At 40.2% G+C, this 14,714-nt stretch overlaps 1 protein-coding gene across 13 annotated transcripts in view; it reads left to right on the top strand.

Annotated features, from left to right (window-relative positions):
• Positions 1 to 14,714, top strand: part of PACC1 (proton activated chloride channel 1) — a 442,395-nt gene that overhangs the window by 414,792 nt on the left and 12,889 nt on the right. The gene's annotated exons all lie outside the window — the stretch shown is intronic.

The following is a 14,714-nucleotide window of genomic DNA, read 5'->3' as shown; positions in this document are numbered from 1 at the left end:
ACATTCTGCTAATTACATAGTGGTGATGGTTGCACACCTTGAGAGTACACTAAACACTAAATATATTCACTTTAAAGAGGTTAATTTTGGGGCACCTGGGTGGCTCAGTGGGTTAAGCCGCTGCCTTCGGCTCAGGTCATGATCCCAGGGTGCTGGGATGGAGTCCCGCATCGGGCTCTCTGCTTGGGGGGGAGCCTGCTTTCCTCTTTCTCTCTCTCTGTCTGTCTACTTGTGATGTCTCTCTGTCAAATAAATAAAAATCTTTAAAAAAAAAAAAGGTAAATTTTGTGGCATGTAAACCATATCTCAGAAACCCCACCAAAACAGCAAACCTACCACATCACTAAAAAGGGTGTGTGGGGGGGAGGAGACCACTCATTCCTTCTTTGCATTCAGAATGCATCTTGGCCCCATGCTGTTTGCAAGGTCGAGTTTTGCAGGATTAAGGTGGGCAACCAGTTCCCCCTTCCTGGGAATAAAAGTCCCACTGTGTTTTCAGAAGTTGAGTTACTCACCACATATCCCCTTACATTTTGGGGCAAGTCTGGGTTTTGGAAGCAGTACTGTCATGGGTTTTGTAAAACTCCTAGATTACCTTTCCCAAGAAAGTTTCGTGCATTATTTTTGACTGTCTATTGTCATGAGTTTGCATTCATATAAAAGATGTATACTTTTGGGGCGCCTGGGTGGCTCAGTGGGTTAAGCCTCTGCCTTTGGTTCAGGTCATGCTCTCAGGGTCCTGGGATCGAGCCCCGCATCAGGCTCTCTGCTCAGCAGGGAGCCTGCTTCCCCGCACCCCTGCCTGCCTCTCTGCCTGTTTGTGATCTCTCTCTCTGTCAAATAAATAAAATCTTAAAAAAAAAAAAATAGATGTATACTTTTAAAACCCCTTCATCCGGCTTGCCCCAGAAAAGCCAATGTTTGGTTTTTCCAACCGCAGAATGCATAGGAGATTTTGACAAATGCCCAGCACTTTTTTTTTTTTTTTTAAACTGGTAAGACAGAATGGTGTCTTATTGCAGAATTGGAGTGCCACAGCGTGTGTGGATGATAAATAGTTTCACAGTTTTTATTTAGCTTCATGCCGATACATGGATCAAGAAAAGGCCAGGAGAGGAGCTCACGTTGGCTTCTTTGAAACAGAGGAGCCTCTTGGACAGTATTCCCACAAGAGTGATTTGTCCAAATAGCTCTACCAAAGAAATCCAAGTGATGCAAATTGTCATGTGATCTTTTTGTGTCTTAAGTTCATTTTTTAAATAATTTTCAAAAAGTTGTTGGTGGGGGGATTCACCTCTTTCCCTAACCAAAGGCATCATGAAAGTGCAACATTTCAAGTCATGTTTATGTGGCTTCTCATAGGGTGAATCGCTGCCCGCAGATGCCTGTTACTGTTCCTCTTGATTTGTGGCTTAACCAGGAGGAAATGTCTCGAGCTTCTACTTGTCAAGAGGCACGGGACCTCAGGGCTCTCATTCTCTGCCAGTTATAGATGCTGGGACCCGGATCACTGCATAGAGGGTGGGTTTGGACCACGTGGCCCTTTAGGTCCCTGCCAACTCTTAAAAAGTCTATTCAGATGTTAAACTTAGAGTTCCTTCAGTTTTGTCTTGGGATTTTTTTCAAACCTCGTTCGGATGTCGAACTGTTGCTACTACAGTTCGCAGGCCCTGGTGCAAGGAAATGTTCTTTATAATGTTTTGAAGAGAACCTGTGGGAGGCACCGGGCTGGCTCAGCGGAAGAGCATGCGACTCCTGATCCTCAGGGTCGAGCTTTCAAGTGCGGTGTCGGGTGTGGCGGTTACTTAAAAAAAAAAAATCTGAAAAGTGAACCTGTGGTCCCCTATGGGCCACGAGAGGTGGGGGTGCTTTCCAGGCAGAAGAGCTGTGGGTAGGTCTGTGTGTACACAGACCACTACACTTTGGGTCTCGTGACCCTGCAGCCCAGCTACGCGAGGCTGATCAGGAGTCAGTGCCTGAGCTAAGGGAAGCCACCTCTAGGCGGGGGATGAAGGACAACAGGGTCCTGTGATGTGGGTGACAGTTTCCCTTATCCAGGATAATCTCTGGGAGGGGGACTTTGCTGGTACAGTGGAGCGCAGTCCTAGAGAAGCATGGAGAGCGAGCAGGTGGCAGAGCCACCAGGAAGCAGAAACTGACACTGCCCCTAATAACAATAAGCTGTAAAAGTCGAATCAGAGACACAGATTGAAAAAGAGTCTTGCTGTAATTCCTCTTGGAGAACTAGAGCTGCCACCTTTCATGGTGGCTCCCGCTCAGTGCCCAGGGGCTTCCTTCGGGCTTCCTGGTTCCTCACTTCTCTTTGTGGCTGTCAACATCCATTGTCTCCCGTACCCTGTTCTTTACTGTCTGAAGGAACCTCATAGACACTTCTGGGAATTTACACTTCCATGTAGTTAGACTTCCATGTGATGTAGAAACTTTCTGAAATATTTGGCCATGAATAGCAAGGGACTCCATTTGCTTTAGAGTTTCAGGGACCTGGGGTGCATGGCTCTTCTCCTGCAGGTGGAAGGTAGCTAGCTAGCCCTGCAAGACTTAGTTCCTCTGCCATTGGGGTCATCCAGCCATCTAACAAGCATGGAAACATGACATGCCTGCTACATAAAAGATACTGTCTTCTGCCTCTCCATTTTGTTTTTGGCATTTCCTCCCTTTAATTTATCATTACTAAGAAATGGTAGGGCTGTGGTGTTCATTTTTGCTATCTTTATCAGTGAAGGCTTTATTTTTTAAGGAGTAGAGGGCACATTCCATTTCTCTGGTAACATGAATGGAATAAGCGGGCACTCTGTAAAGCACTTTGCAACATTCTCCTTCCTTTTAGACTTCCTATAAAATTGAAATGATTATTTTCTTTTCACATGAAGAAGGTGAGGCACAGGAGACCTAAGTAAGTTGTCCTGGGTCTTGGGGTCGTCAGGAGCAGAGCTGGAGCCTAAATCTCTGACACTAAAGCTTGTGCTTGTGACCCCTTGGCTGGATGTCTGGACTTGCAGTTTAGAAAATAAATGAATAATGAACTCCAAAATATTTCTTCATCAGAGTTCTTCTGGTGCTTTGGGCACAGTGCTGGGTGACCTCCACAGAGCCTTTGCTGATCGCTGCCCTTCTCCCCACACCTGTACTTCACGTTAAGCAAAGGAAATCTCACAGTTTATATCCTCTTGTCCTTCTGAGTTCTGTGGCACTTTTAGCACAGATTGTCAGTCGTCCTCTCCTGGCATCTCCCTGAAGCCCCTAGTACAGAGTCTTGCACATAGATTTGGTGTTTGATTCATGTTTGTAGCAGAATAGAATGAAGGACTTTTCTCTAACCTAAGACCCTTTGATAGTTCTGTGCTGATGGTGGTGGTGGCTTTTTTTTTTTTTTTTTAAGATTTTATTTCTTTGTCAGAGAAAGAGCGCAAGGAGGGGGAGTGGCGGCAGAGGGAGAAGCAGGCTCCCCACTGATCAGGGGTCCCAACTTGGGGCTTGATTTCAGGACCCTGTGATCATGACCTGAGCCAAAGGTAGACACTTAACTGACTAAGCCACCCAGGTGCCCCTGTGGTTTTGTGCTTTTAAATAAAAGAAAATGAAATAATTATAAGCAAATACTCTTATATCTTTGGATTTAAAGTCCATTTTTTATAGGGACCATATTGTTAGGTGCTGTTTCTAATCCAGGCTGAAAGTCACTGCCTTTTAATTGGAATATTTAGTCCATTTATGTTTTTTAAGTTGAAGTATAGTTTACCTATAGACCAATACATTAGTTCCAGATTACAACATGGTGATTCAAGAATTGTATGTAGTACACAGTACTCACCACAATAAATTGCCATTCGTCACCACACAAAATCAGTATAAAATTATTGACATACTCTCTATGCTGTACTTTTCATCCCCAGAACTTACTTTGAAACTGGAAGTTTGTACTTTTTTTTTTTTTTTTAATTTAAAATATGTATATGGTTTTCCACTCATTTTGATTCAGGTTGCTTTTAGTGCTGCTTCTGTCAGAAGGAGCATCCTTCTGGAAGCTTTGCTTTTCTTCCTTATCAGTTGGCACAGGACAGCCAACGCACAAAACTGCTGTGTTTGTGCGTGGTTACAGATGGCAGTGATTTTATGGCATCCAGGGCATTTCCCATCAGTGAAGTAGGAATTAAAGCTCTGCACCAGGCGCTGCTGCTTATGCTTTTTTTTCTCTTCCTCCAGGGAGGCATAGAGGAGGTCCTCTGCAAGGGGCATATTCTTGTGGGAAGCTTGTTGCCAGGAAGGCTTGAAGTTTGAACCTCTTAGTTCCTTTTTTGTTCTGTTTTGTCTTTTTAGTTCTCTTTTACCTATCACCCCTCACCCTTCTCTCCTCTGAAAACCTCCACCTTGTTCTCTGTATTTGTGAGTCTGTTTCTGTTTGTTTTGTTTTTTAGATTCTGCATATAAGTGAAATTTGTTTTTTTCTATCTGACTTAATTTCACTTAGCATAATAGGGTCCATCTATGTTGTTGTGAATGGCAAGATTTCATTCTTTTTTTTATGACTAATAGTCCACATCTTCTTTATCCATTCCTCTATTGTTGGATACTTGGGTTGTTTTTGTATCTTGACTATTGTAAATAGTGCTGCAGTAGACATCAAAGTGCACCTATCTTTCTGAATTAGTGTTTTTGTTTTCTTTGTGTAAATACCCAGTAGTGGAATGGTAGTTCCATTTTTCATTTTTTGAGGACCCGCCATACTGTTTTCCGTAGTGACTGCATCAGCTTACTTTTCCACCAACAGTACATGAGAGTTCCTTTTTCTCCACGTCCTTGCCAACAGTTATTTCTTGTCTCGTTGCTACTAGCCATCTTATTGTGGTTTTGATTTGCATTTCCCTGATGAATAGTGATGTTGAGCATCTTTTCATGTGCCTGTGGCCATCTGGGTGTATTCTTTGGAAAATTGTTTTTCAGATCTTCTGCCATTTTTTAAATCTGATTTTTGGGGGTGATAAATGAGTCAAATGCATTCTTTATATATTTTGAATATTAACCCTTTGTCGGATATATCATTTGCAAATGATACATCATTTAGTAGGTTGCCTTTTCATTTTGTTGATGGTTTCCTTTGCTATGTGAATGCTTTTTAGTTTGATGTAGTCCCAATAGTTTGCTTTTGCTTTTGTTTCCCTTGCATAAGGAGACCAGTCCAGAAAAATGTTTGCTAAGGCCAGTGTCCAAGAGATTACTGACAGTGTTCTCCTTTAGGAGTTTTATAGTTTCTGGTCTTACATTTAGGTCTTTATTTCATTTTGAGTGTACTTTTGTGTACAATGTAAGTTGTGTGGTAAAAGAAAGTGGTCCAGTTTTATTTTTTGTACATCGATGTCCAGTTTTCTCAACAGCATTTGTTGAAGAGACTGTCTTTTCCCCATTATATATTCTTCCCTCCTTTGTTGTAGATTAATTGACCATATGTAAACATGGGTTCATTTCTGGGCTACCTACTCTGTTCTGTTGACCTGTTGTCTGTTTTCTGCCAGTGCCTTACTGTTTTGATTACTATAGTTTTATAGTATAGCTTGGAATCTGGGATTTTGATACTTCTAGTTTTTTTCTTTCTCAAGATTGCTTTGGCTATTCACAGTCTTTCTTGGTTCCATACAGATTTTAGTATTATTTGTTCTAGCTCTATGAAAAATACTATTGGCATTTTAAGAGGGATTCATTGGATCTGTAGATTGCTTTGGGCAATATGGACATCTTAACAATATTCATTCTTCCAATCCATGAGTGTGATATCTTTTCATTTTTTGGTGTTACCTTCAATTTCTTTCAACAGTGTCTTATAGTTTTCAGAGTACTTGACTTTCACTTCTTTGGTTAAATTTATTGCTGGGTATTTTATTCTTTTTGATGCAATCATAAATTGGATTGTTTTCTTAATTTCACTTTCTGCTGCTTTCTGTATAGTGTATAGAAATGCAATATAGGTTTCTGTATGTTAACTTTGTATCGTACAAATTTACTGAATTCATTTATTAGTTCTAATGGTTTTTAGTGGTGTCTTTAGGGTTTCCATATATAGTATCATGTTATCTGCAAAAAGTGACAGTTTCACTTCTTCCTTTCTAATTTGTATGGTTTTTAGTTCTTGTCTGATTGCTGCAGCTAGGACTTCTATTTCTGTGTTGAATAAAAATGGCAAGAATGTTCATCTTGTGTTGTTTCTGATCTTAGAGGAAAAGCTTTTAGTTTTTCATTCTTGAGTATGATGTTAGTTGTGGGTTTGTCATATATAGTCTTTATTATGTTGAAGTATATTCCCTCTGACCCTTTGTTGAGACTTTTTTTTTTTTTTTATCATGAATGGTTGTTGAATTTTGTCAAATGCTTTTGCTGTGTCTACTGGGATGATCATATGGTTTTTAGCTTTCATTTTGTTAATGTGGTGTATCCCATTGATTTCTTTGCAGATATTGAAACATCCTTGCATAAATTCCTCTAGAATAAATTCCACTTGATCTTGGTCAATGAACTATTTAATGTACTGTTGAATTTGATTTGCTAATATTTTGTTGAGTATTTTTGTATCTATGTTCATCAAGAATATTGGCCTGTCAGTTTCTTTTTTTTTGGTAGTGTCTTTTGTTTTTGTGTCAGGGTAATCTGAAGAGAAATCTGTTCAGATTTTTTATTTCTTCCTAATTCAGTTTTAGAAGATTGTGTATTTCTAGGAATTTATTTCTTCTAGGTCGTCCAATTTGTTGGTGTATAATTTTTTGTAGTAGTCTTTTATAATCCTTTTTATTTCTATATTAGTTTTAATTTCTCTTTCATTTTGATTTTATTCTTTTAGTTCTCACTCTTTTTTTCTTGATAAGTCTGGCTACAGTTTTGTCAACTTTGTTTATCCTTTAAAGAACCTGCTCTTGGTTTCATGATTCCTTTCTATTTTTTTTTTTTTTTTTTTTAGTTTCTATTTTATTTATATCTTCTCTGCTCTTTATTATTTCCTTCCTTTTATTAACTTTGGGCTTCATTTGTTCCTCTTTTTCTAGTTTATTTAGGTGTAGGTTAGATTGAGATTTTTCTTGTTTCTTGAGGTAGACCTGTATTACTATAAATCTCTCTCTTAAAACTGCCTTTGCTACATCCCAAAGATTTTGAACTGTTGTATTTCCATTTTCATTTGTTTCCAGGCATTTTTTTAAATATTCCTTTGATTTCTTCATTCACTGATTTGTTATTTAGTAGCATGTTGTTTAGCCTACATGTGTTTCTGCTTTTTTCTAGTTTTTGTTTTTTTTTTCCTTGTAATCTCTAGTTTCATACATTTTGTGGTCAGAAAAGATATTTGATTTGATTCCAGTCTTCTTAAATTTATTGAGACTTATTTTGTGACTGAATGTGATCCTTTCTAGGTAATGTTCTATGTGTGCTTGAAAAGAATGTGTATTCTGTTGATTTCAGATGGGATGTTCTATATATATGTGTTAAGTCTATCTGGTCTAATGTGTTGTTTGAAGACACTGTTTTCTTATTGATTTTCTGCCTAGATGATCTATCCATTGGTGTAAGTGGGGTGTTAAGATGCCATACTATCACTATATTATCATCAATTTCTTTTTTTTTTAAGATTTTATTTATTTATTTGACAGAGAGAGATTACAAGTAGGCAGAGAGGCAGGCAGAGAGAGAGAGGAGGAAGCAGGCTCCCTGCTGAGCAGAGAGCCCGATGTGGGACTTGATCCCAGTACCCTGAGATTATGACCTGAGCCGAAAGCAGCGGCTTAACCCACTGAGCCACCCAGGCGTCCCTATTATCATCAATTTCTTTTTGTTTGTTAGTATTTGCTTCATGCATTTAGGTACTCCAGTGCTGAGCATAGATATTTACAATTTTTATATCTTCTTGTTGGATTACTTTATCATTATGTAATGCCCTTCTTTGTCTCTTCCCACAGTCTCTGTTTTAAAGTTCTGATTTTTGTCTGATAGTCTGATATAAATATTGGTACTCCAGTTTGGGGGGCTTTTTTGGTTTTTGTTTTTGTTCTGTTCTTCTTTCATTTGCACAGTAAATGTTTTTACCATCCATTCACTTTCAGTCTATGTGTCTTTAGGTCTCAGATGAGTCTATTGTAGGTAGCATTTAGATGGGTCTTGTTTCTTTATCCATTCAGTCTTTTGATTGGAAAATTTAGACTGCTTACATTTAAAGTTTTGATAGCCATGTACTTACTGCCATCTTGTTTATTGTTTTCTGGTTGTTGTAGTTTTTTTCTGTTCCTTCTTCTCTTGCTTTCTTGTGATTGATGACTTTCTCTGGTGTTATGTTTGCATTCCTTTCTCTTTATTTTTTGTGTTTTTATTTCAGATTTTTCGTTTATGGTAACCATGAGGTTCATATATAATATTCTAAGTATATAGCAACCTATATTAAGTTGATGATTGTTTAAGTTCGAACATATTCTAAAAGCACTAAGTTTTTACTCCCCCTGTTTTTATGTATATAATATCATAGTTTACATCTTTCTAGTTTGTGGCTTTCTTCACTAATGTTTTAGATATAATTGATTTTACTACTTTTGTCTTTTAACCTTTATACTAGCTTTCTAGGTGGTTGATCTACTATCTTTACTATATATTTAATTTCACCCATGACATTTTTTCCTTTCATAGTCTTCTGATTATGTTCTGTTCTGCTTAAAGAAGTCCTTTTAATGGCCAGGTTAGTGGTGACAAACTTTAAATTTTGTCTGGGAAACTCTCTCTCCTGCAATTCTGAATAATAACCTTGCTCAGTAGACTTTTCTTGATAGCAGGATTTTTCTTTCAGCACTTTGAATATATCATGGCACTGCAATGTTTCTGCTGAAAAATCAGCTGGTAGCCTAATGGGATTTCCCTCGTTAGTAATTTTTTGCTTTTTTCTTGCTGCTTTTAAGATTCTCTCTTTGGGGCACCTGAGTGGCTCAGCAGGTTATGTGTCTGCCTTTAGCTCGGGTCATGATCCTGGGGTCCTGGGATTGAGTCTTGCTTTTCCCTCTCCCCCACCTTCCTGCTTTTGCTCTATCTCTATCAAATAAGTAAATAAAATCTTTCAAAAAAGTAAGATTCTCTCTTGATCTTTTTTTTTTTAAGATTTTATTTATTTGACAGACAGAGATCTCAAGTGGGCAGAGAGGCAAGTGGGGGGTGGGGTGGGGAAGCAGGCTCCCAGCTTAGCAGAGAGCCCAGTGTTGCTCGATCCCAGGACCCTGAGATCATGACCTGAGCTGAAGGCAGAGGCTTAACCCACTGAGACACCCAGGTGCCCCTCTCTTTATCTTTAATCCTTGACATTTTAATTACTACATCTTTTGTGGACTTCATTGAATTCATCTTATTTAGGACTCTCTGGATATCTCTTTATCCAGGTTAGATAACCTTTCAGCTATTATTTCTTCAAATAAGTTTTCTGCCCCTTTTCTCTGTCTTCTTCTGGGACCTCCATAATGCAAATGTTAGTACTCTTGAAGTTTTCTCAGAGGTCCTGTAACCTATCCTCAATTTTTTTTTTCACTTAAGATTTTTAATATTTTCAGGGGTGCCTGGGTGGCTCAGGGGGTTAAAGCCTCTGCCTTCGGCTCAGGTCATGATCCCAGGGTCCTGGGATCGAGCCCCACATCGGGCTCTCTGCTCAGCAGGGAGCCTGCTTCCTCCCCTCTCTCTCTGCCTGCCTCTCTGCCTACTTGTGATCTCTGTCAAATAAATAAATAAATAAATAATTAAAAAATTAAAAAAAATTTTTAAAGATTTTTAATATTTTCAAAATTAAGATTTTTAATATTATGACAGCTATCTCACTTTTTAAATTTAAATCAATTGATTAATATATAGTATATTGTTAATTTCAGAGGTAGAGTTTAGTGATTCATCAGTTTTACATAATATCCAGTGCTCATTACATCACATGCCCTCCTTAATGTCCATCACCCAGTTACCCCATCTTCTCAGTCCCTTCACCTCCAGCAACCCTCAGTTTGTTTCCTATGATTAAGAGTCCCATAGTTTTTCTTCCTTTCTGATTTTGTCTTCTTTTATTTGACCTTCCCTTCCCCAGTGATCCTGTTATGTTTCTTAAATTCCACCTAAGTGTGAGATCATGTGATAATTGTCTTTCTCTGATTTCTTTTCGCATAATACCCTCTTGTTCCATCCACGTCATTCCAAATGTCAAGATTTCATTTTTTGATGGCTGAGTAGTATTCCATTGTATGTGTGTGTGTGTGTGTGTGTGTGTGTGTATACACACCACATCTTTGTCCATTCATCTGTTGATAATCCGTCTTCAATTTTTAAAATTTAAAAAAAAATTTTTTTTCTTTTTGCTATTCAGTGGGTACTTTCCATTATCCTTTCTTCTGGATTGCTGATCCCTTCTGCATCTGCTAAAATGCTGTTGATGTCCTCTCCTGTATTTTTCATCTCAGTTACTGTATTCTTCAACTCTGGTTGTTTTTTTTTTTGTTTGTTTGTTTGGTTGTTTTTTTTTGGTTGGTTGTTTTTTACATTTTCTGTCACTGTTGAATTTCTCACTCAGCTCATCCACTCCTCTCTATGTCTTGTGATCATCTTTATGGCTGTTACTAGGTATTTTGCTTATCTTTGTTTTGATTAGTTATTTTTCTGAAGATTCATCTTGTTCTTTTGTTTGGAGCATGTTTATATGTCTGCTCATTTTGTTTGATCTTCTGTGTTTTCATGAATTGGGTGAAACAGCTACCTCTCCCTGTTTTGAAAGAGTAGACATCATGTAGGAACTTACCTGCACAGACTGTGTATGCCTGCCTGTGTGTAGCTTTGACTGGCTGACCAGAGCTGTACTGGGTGCCAGCTAGGGGTCCTTGGGTGTTCTCTGTAGGAAGCATCCTGGCAGGGAACACTGAAGTTGGTGGTAAGAATGGGATGGAGGTCTGGGGCCATGTGGCGCTTGAGTAGGCATGGGTTGGGAGGCACCTTGGGAATATGGCTAGAGCTGGTTTGGGCTGGGGGCCTGAAGCTCACTGAGGCAATAGATGGGCTTGAGTGTCTAGACTCTGCTCCCATCTGTGCTACCAAAGTGGAGAGGCAACATAAACAGTGGTACTTCCCAGCACTTCTGACCCCAGAGAAAATTCTTGGAATCCCCCCGACCCCCACCCTGGTTTGTCAGAGGCTCTAGGGTTAGTGAATGGGTTTTTTCCATCTTTAGTCATTTAAGCATTTTAAACCACAGCTTTTTTTCTGTGCCCCAGCATAGGTGAATCTGCTTGAGGGTCCTTCAGGGCTGTCCCCCTCTACTCTAGTCTGCTTTGTCAGGGAGGGGTGCCAGCGACTCTTGACTTTTGTTGTGCAGAAGCTGTTCAATCAGCCGTCAGTTCTTCAGGAGGAATTGTTCTATATCTGGTTGTAGAATTGACGTGACCATGGGAGGACATGAGTTCAAGGTCTTCCTATGTTGCCATCTTGGATCCTCCCCTAGTCTGTTTACATTTAATGTAACTATTCATATGGTTTGATTTGGTTCTACCAGTTTACTGTTTTTTGTTTGTCTCATGTATTTTTTTGTTTCTCCATATTTCTTTTATGCAGCCTTTTTTTTGGGGGGGGGGCAGCAAAACAAAGTTTATTGAGTGATTTCTTGAGCGATTGCAAAAGTGTTAGTACAAAGCTCCCAAGGAGGGAGGGGACCTGAAGGGGTTGCCCTCTTGCAACTTATAAAGCTTATGATGTTGTATAATTTTTGCTCTAGTAGTCTTATGTTTTAAAAATACATAAGCAGCTTTTTATACTTACCTACGTATTTAGCATTTCAGTGATCTTTATTCCTTCCTGTATGTTTGAAATTTATCTAGTGTTAGTTCCCTTTGGCTCTCAGAATTTCTGTAACGTGCATCGTGGTGCAGATGTGTTGGTGATGAATTCTTTCAGATTTTATGTTTGAGAATATCTTTATTTTACCTTCGTTTTTTGAAAGTTAGTTTTGCCGGAATTTAATTCAGGGTTGACAGAATTTTTTTTCTTCCCGCCCTTTAAAGATGTTCCGTTGTCTTTGGCCTCCCTTATTTGTGATCAAAAGTTACTTGTCATTAGATATAATATCTGGTATGTAATTTGTCTTTTTTTTTTTTTCTAGCTACTTTCAAGATTTTTTTCTCTTTGCATTTGTAGTTTGACTGTGACTTGCCTAGGAACGGTTTCTTATTTATTCTGCTTGACATAGATGGAGCTTTTAGGATCTGCAAATTGATGTTTTTTCCCTCCAGTTTTGGGAAGTTTGGGCCATTATTTTTTCACATACTCTTTGTAACCCATTTTCTCTCTTCAGTAGATGTTGTTAGACTGTGGAATATTGTCCCACAGTTATCTAGATAGTCTCTGTTCAGTGTCTCCTTCAGTCTTTTTTTTTTTTTTTAAACTTGGTTAACATTTGTTCATTTAACTTCAACTGCACTGACTCTCTTTTTTCTGCCTTCTTTGCTATTAAGACAGTGCAGAGAATTTTTCATTTCATTTCATTACTTTTCAGCTTTAGAATTTCTATTTGGTTCTTTTTTTAAAAAAAAAATTATTTGAGAGAGAGAGAGAGCGAGCATGGGGCAGGGGCAGGGACAGAGGGAGATGGAGAAACAGATGGAGAAACATTGAGCAGGAAATCCCTGTGGGTCATGATCCCAGGACCCTGAGATCATGACCTGAGCTGAAGGCAGATGCTTAAGTGACTGAGCTACCCAGGTGCCCCTGGTTCTTTTTTATAGTTTCTGTTTCTCTATTTCCTCTTCATCCATTCCTTATCTATATATTTTCCTTTAATTCCTTCAAGTGCTGTAAAGTTTCTGTCTGCTGATGGCAACATCTGGGTCATCATGGCCTTGATTTCTTTTTCTTGTTTTTTTACATGATTTTTTCTTTTTTTTTTTTTTTTTTATTAACATATATTATTTATTTCAGGGGTACAGGTCTGTGAGTCATCAGTCTTACACACTTCACAGCACTCACCATAGCACACGCCCTCCCCAGTGCCCAGCCCCCAGCCGCCCCATCCCACCCACCCCCCACCCTCCGGCAACCCTCACCAAGTTGGCTTTGGTTTCTATAGACTACTTTTTCCATTCAGTTTGGGTCACATTTTCTTGTTTCTTTGCATGTCTATTGATTTCTGATTCAACAGAAAACACGATAATGATACATTTTGGAGGTTCTGGCTTCTGTTACAGCCCTCCGAGGGACTTTTGTCTTAGCAGGCAGTTAATGTCACGAGACTCAAGTCCCAGACTCCTGGCTCCCTCTACTAGCAGCCGCTGAAGTCTCCACTCACTTCCTTATGTTTCTACCTGCTGCTTTTCCTCTTGGGGCCCTTGGGGCCTCCAGCCAAGAATTTGAACATATTTTATTGCAGATTTGGGGGTTCACCCTCCCCATCCGTTTCAGAGTTCCCCTTAACTTTCTGCCTGCTCTGCCCACCCTGAACTCTGTCCACTGCCACCCGGCAGAACAAGCGAACTTATAAATGTGGTCAGGTTCATTTTCTTTCCTTCCAGGGTCGACTTTTCTCATTTCTGCCTGCTTTTGATCATTCTCCAGTGCCCTCACATAATTTTTAAGTATTTTGTCCAAATTTTGTAACTGCTGTCTGTAGGAGAGGTGTAACCAAGCTGCTCTGTCATTGGTGGAAGCCAGAAGCCAAGCACATACTTTTTTGGACTTAGGTTCATACTTCTCCCCAGCCTTGGGCTCAGCCGCTATGGAGGGACTCGGGCTTTTTCCCCTGGGAGCTCCATTTTCAACCGAGGAGTAGAGATGATGCAGAGAGAACACTATGGGAATGTCTCAGTCGGCTTGGGGTGCTGTGCCAAAGAACCCTAGGCTGGGTGGCTTACACAACTTTTTTTTTTTTTCCTCAGTTCTAGAGATTGGAAATCAAAGATCAAGTTTTGGTTTCTCATGAGGCCCCTCTCCTTGGCTCACACATGGCCATCTTCTCCCTGTGTCCTCATGGGGCTTTATCTCTGTGTGTCTATGTCCCTGGTGTCCCTTCATCTTTCTTATGAGGACACTAGTCCTGTTGGATCCAGGCCCCACCATTATGCCCTCATTTAACCTTCATTATCTCCTTAAAGGCCCTATTTCCAAGAAATCACATTGAGGATTAGGGCTTCAGTGTATAAGGTTGTTGGCGGACACATAATTTAGTTCCTAGTAGAGCTGATCAACGTTGGGGACGGTCTGGAAGCAGGCAGGAGCGGCTGTGGGGATGGCGTTGGGACGCATCTCGTCAGCCGTTGAGTCGCTTACCATAGCAATGCCATCTGCTGCTCTCTGCCAGGCACGTTGTGAGGGGCTTACGGTTCAGCGTGGGCAGGACTGGCTCTGCCCTCATGAGTTCACAGATGAGGAAGGTGGGAAGACATCCAGATGGACAGTGAGGTCGCAGAGTGATGAGAGAAGACATCTGGTGCCTTGGGAGCACTGACACAGGGGTCCTCCATCCAGTGTATGGGTCGGGGAAGGCTTCCTCGAGGAGATGTCTTTCTAAACCAGAACCTGAAGTGTGAGTTAGGAGTCAGTCATGGAGGAAAAGGGCTTCAGGCCAAGCACAGGGATGGATAGATGCGGGGGGGCCCGGGGTCGAGGCGGGGGCTCTGCACCCCAGAGGAGCAGAAAGTCATTTAGCACAGCGGGAGCCAGAGGCGCTGGAG

The sequence above is a fragment of the Mustela nivalis genome (genome assembly GCF_964662115.1).
Source record: "Mustela nivalis genome assembly, chromosome: 16".
In the NCBI taxonomy this organism is placed as follows: domain Eukaryota; kingdom Metazoa; phylum Chordata; class Mammalia; order Carnivora; family Mustelidae; genus Mustela; species Mustela nivalis.
Note: the sequence above shows the minus strand (reverse complement) of the source record. Positions and strands in the feature narration are given on the sequence as shown.